The 7,633-nt window shown below is 32.3% G+C and overlaps 2 pseudogenes; one reads left to right on the top strand and one right to left on the bottom strand.

The window, feature by feature from the left end:
* Positions 1 to 215: 215 nt before the first annotated feature.
* On the bottom strand, positions 216 to 739 carry LOC125815746 (uncharacterized; annotated as a pseudogene).
* Positions 740 to 5,394: 4,655 nt separating this feature from the next.
* LOC125817659 (DNA-directed RNA polymerases IV and V subunit 4-like) lies at positions 5,395 to 6,269 on the top strand (annotated as a pseudogene).
* The last annotated feature ends 1,364 nt before the right edge of the window (positions 6,270 to 7,633 follow it).

The raw sequence follows: 7,633 nt of genomic DNA, 5'->3' as shown, positions 1-7,633 counted from the left end.
AATGAAAACACAAGTACAAAAAGGGAATTGTGCAGACTAAGTTGGGAACTTCGAGAATTCCAAAAGTCTTCAGCTATTACAATTACATGAAACAGTAATACTAAACAAAAGACTAAAAGTGTTCAGTTATTACAATTACATGAAAGAGTAATACTAAACAAAAGACTATGATAGCATATATGCTATTTCTAGTCCTAAATTATTGGACCTTTCCACTAAAAGCCAACCTTAGAAAGCAATTTGAACACTAGACTTGAAGATATAGGATCCCAATAAAGCCCAATTTCATCCCCATCGCCCAATCTGCAACCTTTGAACAATTCGATGCACCAAAAAGAGAAATCATCATTGAACAACTTCCTTAACCAAACACTTCCACCTTTATACTTCGTAGGTTCATTCTCCTTATATCCCACATGTCAACACACACCTTGAAGCCATTCTCCAAAATTTTGGCCATGTCCAAAGTCAAGTAATGAATGATGTACTCATACAACTTAAAAAATGGAATTATCAGCATTGCTACAACGATCTCATCATGGGTATTATTTTTCTTGATCTGCCATGGGTCTTGCAGATCGATTCTTGGGGCAGGTTATAAGTCCGTTATCTCCACCAGTTCTTGAGTCACTTCATGTGGAGTGTTGTTAATTTTGCAAGATTCTTCTTCTACTTTTGATGGAAGGATATCATAAAAAAATATCTTCTTCATGCTAAGCAAAGGCCTCTGATCAGACATTGAATAAAGTGAGGAAGGATATAATTCTCAATAAAATAAAACACTGAAAAAGAGAGAGGCAATAGACCTTATAAAGACAAATTAGGTTTTCTATTCCAACTTTGAGCGGGATTTAGAGAAAATTATAACTATTTTTAAATTTTAAACTTGTTTCTTAAGGGGTTTTCGGAGAAGAGTTATAAAATAGGATAAATATGTCATTTGGCATTTAATATTATCTTATTTGAAGTGTGGACAAAAATAAGAGATTAACTAATATCCATTGACAGTGTAGAAATTTCTACATGGTCAAGTAACTAAATGGGGAAATATCCAACGTTTTGGACCTAATTCTTGAATCATTTACACAACTGTCAACCAATCTTTTCTTGTAAATCCAAGCACAAACAAGCAAACGAAAATTTGAGAATATAATTTTGTCCTCTTGATCAAAATACAGGGCTAATTCATGAATCACGAACATTAGAAAATAATTTGAAATTTAACTTTGATAAATCAGGATAAAAATATAGTCCAATTTCATCACCAACACCCAATCCACAGTCCTTGATCAATTTCCCGATGGGTAGAAAATAGTCATCATTATTCAACTTCCTAAAAGTAAATTTTTTAATCTTCATTCTTCTTAATGTTATTCTTCTATGTTATATCCCACAAGTCAACAGACACCCCGTTCGCGTTCACCAAAGTTCTTGCCAGCTCCTAATTTAAGTATGGAATAATGTACATAAACTTCGCAGAAAATGGGATCCACAACTTTTCAAAAGTACTGAGTTCTTACTAAGTAATCTTTTTCCTGATGTGCCTCGTAGTATTCGGATCGAATATCAGGTGAGGGCCTATCTCTATTAGCTCTTGAGTCTTTATTCGTGATGTGTTAACTTTGCAGGCTTCTTCTTCAACGTTTGTTGGCATGAAACTGAAGAGAGTATATATTTGTGGGTCATTATTTTGATACAGAGCTATTTATGTCATTTTTTTCTTATTTATTTGGCTGATTTAAGAAAACAAATTACCATTTAGATGTTGTCCTTATGTGAAATTTGTCCAAAATATAACCTTTGAGAAATTATCCTCCTAGTTATAATTTCTGCTTATATATTTTACAACCTTAGATATAACATAATAGGCTATTGTCAGATGTTTGTAATAACTTACATAAGTTGAGATCGTAGTTAGCCATTTCTCAGCTTGCTCGAAAGGGATCTTTAGACTGTTGGTTGAAAGGTACATACACGTGTAAGAGATTATTTTTTTTTAAAAAAAGGTCACTTATTAAAGAGAAAAGGCTCAAATATGTGATCGAACTTCAGAATATTACACAAGGTGTCCGTCCCCCAAATATAGTGGTCTTAATTTTTTGTCCCCCCATAAGAAAAGTCTTTAAAGAATGGCATTTTGTGTTAGCATGGTCCGGGAAAGGCCAAACGCCAAAGGGTGTGATGTAAATAGCATACCCTAGTACAAGCATTAGCGACTTCTTTCATGACTCAAACCAGTGACATTAATGTCACACATAGATAACTTTATGTTGTTTCAAGGCTCTCCTCCCAATATAGCAATATATATATACTAGTTTCTGGACACTTGCGTTGCACGTGTGTCCAGTGCAATATTTTATACATTTGTTAGGAAGATTAAAATTCACTGAAAATATGTGTGTCATGAGAGCTAAAATGCAACAATCTCAAATATGTGTTTGACAATATTTTTTTATTATAGAAAATTAAATTAAAGAAGACTAATAGAGAGAAAATATAAAAAATAAAGATAAAAAAAAATAACATACACATCTTTCTTAAGACTATAACCATAACAATATATAAATGAAAAAAGTAATACAAACTCGGTACATAATTTTCCGAGTTATTGTTGATTCCTTCTTTCATATCCAATCAGAATTCAAAAGTATTCTTCATCGAGTCAAACTAAAGCATTAATCAAATATAAAAAATACTTCATTTTTGTAAAGTGATATATAAACAGACTAATGTAGATATATCATATACATAAGATGTTGATGACTTCACTACTTTAACTATAAAATGAAAAGGATAATCTTGGATTGGATGTGAGTTTCATGAAACAAAAAAGTTGAATTTGTATAGATAAAAATAGAGGAATACCAAATGACATCTTAAAGTTTTTAACTAAATATTTGAAGGTTATGAATATGAAAAACACGAATGTTATGGATATTAAGCATGCCAATTGAATAGATAATTAGATATAAGTGTTGAAGACAAATATTTAAAACAAATAAAGAAGAAAGATAATTTAAAAAATGTAGATAAGAAAAAGAAGTGCAAATAATATTTAAGTGAAACACAACTAACAATAGAATTTAGATGGCCAAAATAGATAAAGAGAACAACTTTAAGAATATTAAATCTATGAAACGAACCTCCATTAAAATCTGGAAGAGTAAACAATCCTCCTTTGAGCACTTGAAGTCTGCATTTACTCAATGTAGTAATTGATTATCACTAATATTTACGAAAATATTAAATAAACGTAAAAATACTCATGACAAATAGACTCGTAATACGAAAACATTAAATATTATGACAATGCACATGACAAATAGACTCAGAATATAAAAACACTAAATAATGTGACGATACACGTAACAAATAAACTCATAATATGAAAATATTAAATAGTGTGCCAATACACATAAAAAATAGACTTTTGCACCTATTATAAATTACCCTGACGTTCCTCTCAAAGTTTCTCAGACATTCAGGCTTATTCAACCAAAACATCTTCTTATTTTCTTCTTTAATTATTTTCTTTTACATTGGAAAAGAGGACCAACAGGGGTAAGCAAAAGATTGAAATGGAGTTGAGTGAATCAAAATAATTGCACACTGCTACTTTCTCACAAAGGAAAAAAATCCTTGTTGGTCAAGTTTAGAAGACATAGACAATAACTAATTTCCTTATTGTATTACTCGAAGAATAACATTTATTTGTAGGTGTACAAGTAAATATATCTAAGGAAATAAAATCTGAAAAATCCCTAAATATTTCTACATATGATAGTGCAATCTCTAAATATCTCTACCTATGATAGTGCAATGTATGATACATGTAGACATGTCTATGTAAATTCCGCAACACTTCCCCGTAAGTTGGAGCATAGATATTGATCATTCCCAACATGTTACAAATATATTTCACCTGATTTTTATTTAAAACCTTCATAAATATATCACCCAATTGCTCCCCAGTCTTCACAAATTCTTGGAAATCAGGTTCTCTTGAATCTTCTCATGGATAAAGTGACAATCAACTTCAATATGTTTTGTTAGTTCATGGTACACTGGATTTGAGCTAATGTGCAGAGCAACTTGATTATCAGACCATATTTTTACTGGAGAAGCAAACTTCAAACCGATCTCAGTTAAAAGGTGATTTATACATAGTATTTCACACTTGGGTTGAGTCATACCTCTATACACGGATTCTGCACTAGATCGAGATACACCATTTTGTTTCTTACTCCTTTAAGGTACCAAAATTCCACCAAGAAATATACCATAGCCAGTATAGATCTTCTATCAATTCTTGATACAACCTAATCACCATTTGAAAAACACTTAACACGAGAATTCTCGTAATTACTATATAATATGCCAAGGCCATGAGCTCCTTTCAAATAGCACAAGATATGCTCCAAGGCTACTTAGTGTTTGACTGTCTGTATAGACATGAATTGACTGACAATACTTACCGCATATGCAATATCTGGACGGGTCATAGTAAGATAGTTTAGTTTCCCAACTAACATTTTGTATCTTTCTGAATCATCAAATTGATTAGCACCATCGTTAGTAAGATGTACATTAGGATCCATTAGTGTGCCACATGGCTTAGCTCCCAACTTTTTGGGTTCTACAATTAAGTCAAGTACATATTTTCTTTGGGACAAGAAAATCCCTTTCTTGCTTCTTCTACACCCAAGAAGCATTTGAGCTTCCCAAGTCTGTGGTATGAATATCAACTAATGAATTCACATAATATGAAAATATTAAATAAACGTGAAAAATACTCATGACAGATTGACTCATAATACGAAAACATTAAATAATGTGACACTACACGTGACAAATAGACTCATACTATGAAAATATTAAATATTATTACAATACACATAACAAATAGACTCATAATATGAAACATTAAATTATGTGACAATACATGTGACAAGTGCTCTTGCATCTACTATAAATTACCCTGGCACTCTCCTCAAAGTTGCTCAGGCATTCAGGCTTATTCAACCAAAACATCTTTTTATTTTCTTCTTTAATTATTTTATTTTTTCAATGAAAAAGAGGACCAACAAGGGTAAGAAAAAGATTGAAATGGATTTGATTGAACCAAAAGAAGCGTGCAATGCTACTTTCTCGCAAAGGAAAAAAACTTTGTTGTTCAAGAAAGTGGATGAGCTTTCAACTCTGACCGGAGAAAATATTTATGCTCTTCTTCACCAAGTGGAAAAAAATATTCCTATGTTTGTGTGTCATTTGATGATCATCTGTCTTTGTGGGTAAATCAAGCATTAAATGGCTTACAATATCACTAGACTATTTAAATGTCAATTCTATTCTAATTTTTATTCTAAGAATTTTTTATTTATATGTGAAGTTGTGATGGATTGTGAAACTGCTGATATTTTGAAAGGAATCCAAGAGAAAAGTATGATACTTTCTGATGATATAGCCGTGAAGCTACCTGTGTAAGAGAGTGCATATTTGAATTTCTGCATTTTCTTGTCTCTGTTGCTTCCTTTTGGTGATGAGAGTTAGGCTTTGACTTTGTTGGCTACCAGATCATTTGACAGGGGATTAACTTATGTACAAAGGAATTGGCTTTTATGATAATCCCCAGGTTGATAAACAAATACTTGTGTATCCTTGAGACCTTTTATTATTAAAAGAAAAAAGAGAAGTTCTTGTTATAATTGACTCTCGTAAACTTTCTAATGCTGGTTTTCATTTAATTCAGATCAGGATTGTAAACTAGCATGGCATTCCTGATGGGGAGGGATTGAAGATTTCGACATGTCAATACTTTGATCTTTTACATGTGAGGTTATGTTTTCCTATTTCATTGTTGTATGGATGCAACTCTGCATGATTGCAAATTTCGCTTGGAATCTATTGATGAAGTGTTTTCTCTTGTTCCTTATTATGGAGTTGAGTTTGCTTCCAACTGCTGTTATTAATTGTATTTTAAACTTGACTAGATAGGACGATAATAGCTATGATTAATTTCGTAAAGAACCTTATATATATGTTAATACTAACAAAAGATGGGAGGAAAAAATATTTACTTCTTAAATTTTTTCCTTTGACGATGAATATGCTTTATGTTATTTCTACAGAAAGATCTAAGATATGAGTCATATGACTACTGCTGTTAGTTTAACTTATTCTGTTAAAAACTACAGACTAAACAGAGCAAGCAAAGAGTTCCCCTTGAGAATGTGTTGGCTGAACTAGCCAAACTTAGAAGGGAAGCATAAATGGCTTAAGAAGAGTATTCTCATCATTTTGGTTTTGATCTTATATCGAGCAAATAAGAATTTTGACTGCCAGAAGATGAGTTTTTTGAGGTTGTTTACTTAAAATTGTCATTTATGCTAAATCCAGGTATTTTTCCAGAGGGTTATGCATTTGTTTTTAAAGGCCATGCCCAACAGTTGAGCAACCGACAACTCATGTTGCCTAATTTGTACTCATCTTTCTTTTGCCTATCTAGTCATTATCTAGGATTTTTCGAAATAGTTGAGCAGCCAGCATCTTGGATTATGCAAAAAAATGGAAACAAAGACTTCAATGAATGTAGTGTAATTCTTGTGCTAATGTAAACACTTTCAGTCGGATCATAGAAAGAGTTTAGACCCTATATTGTTGCAAAATGAGTTTCTTCTTAGTTAATACATCTTTGCCCAATTTAGAAGTCACATTCCGCTGAGAATCTTATATCTTTCGGTGCATTTAGGTTCTTCATCTTCTCTTCTTGACATTTAACTTGAGGTGCTTTGGCAACACACCTAAATCAGTAGCTGTAATGAAACATCATAGGTCTAACATTGTACGGAGCCCATTAACTTAAGGGGTAATCTTATACCATTGAGTTTGTGTGCGAAATGGGGTCCTAAATTAGGTCATGTAAGGTTATTATTTCTAGGCATTTTCTGTGAGTTTATCAACTTATTTCTCAGATTAAGCTCCTTTCTAGGAGAGGAGCTTATAAACAAAAGGTTTTTCAGAACATCAAAACTACTAAACTATTACGGCTTTGTGAAATTTCACGAAACTCCCCGAACTACAATATTTTCATATTAAAAGAACACAATAATAATAGGGAATGAAAAAAACAAGTACGAAAATGGGATTGCTGGTAATTTCAAGAACCATCAGACTCTGTAGAGCAAATATTCCAATTTCAGAATCAAATATTCAGGTATTACAAAAGACTTATATAAGGTTGTATTTGGTCCTTCATTCTTGGACCTTTTCACTAAGCTCGATGAGAAATCAATTTGAACATTAAACTTGAAGATCTAGGATCCAATTAAGCCCAATTTCATCACCAACGCCCAATCTGCGACTGTTGAACAATTTTATGCACGATAGAGAAAAGTCATCATTGTACTGCTTCCTTAAGTAAACATTTACACCTTCATACTTCTTAGGGACATTCTCCTCAATTAAATTTCACATGTCAATACACATCCTACATCCGTTTTCTAAACTTTTGGCCATGTCAAAAGTCCAGTATCGAAGGATGTACTCAAACATCTGGATAAATGGAATCATCAGCATTCCTACAAGAACTCATCATGGGTAATCTTTTTCTTGATCTGCCATGGGTTTTCCAGAT

The sequence above is a fragment of the Solanum verrucosum genome, unplaced genomic scaffold, assembly GCF_900185275.1.
Source record: "Solanum verrucosum unplaced genomic scaffold, falcon-dt-bn FXZP01001237.1, whole genome shotgun sequence".
NCBI lineage: Eukaryota > Viridiplantae > Streptophyta > Magnoliopsida > Solanales > Solanaceae > Solanum > Solanum verrucosum.
Note: the sequence above shows the minus strand (reverse complement) of the source record. Positions and strands in the feature narration are given on the sequence as shown.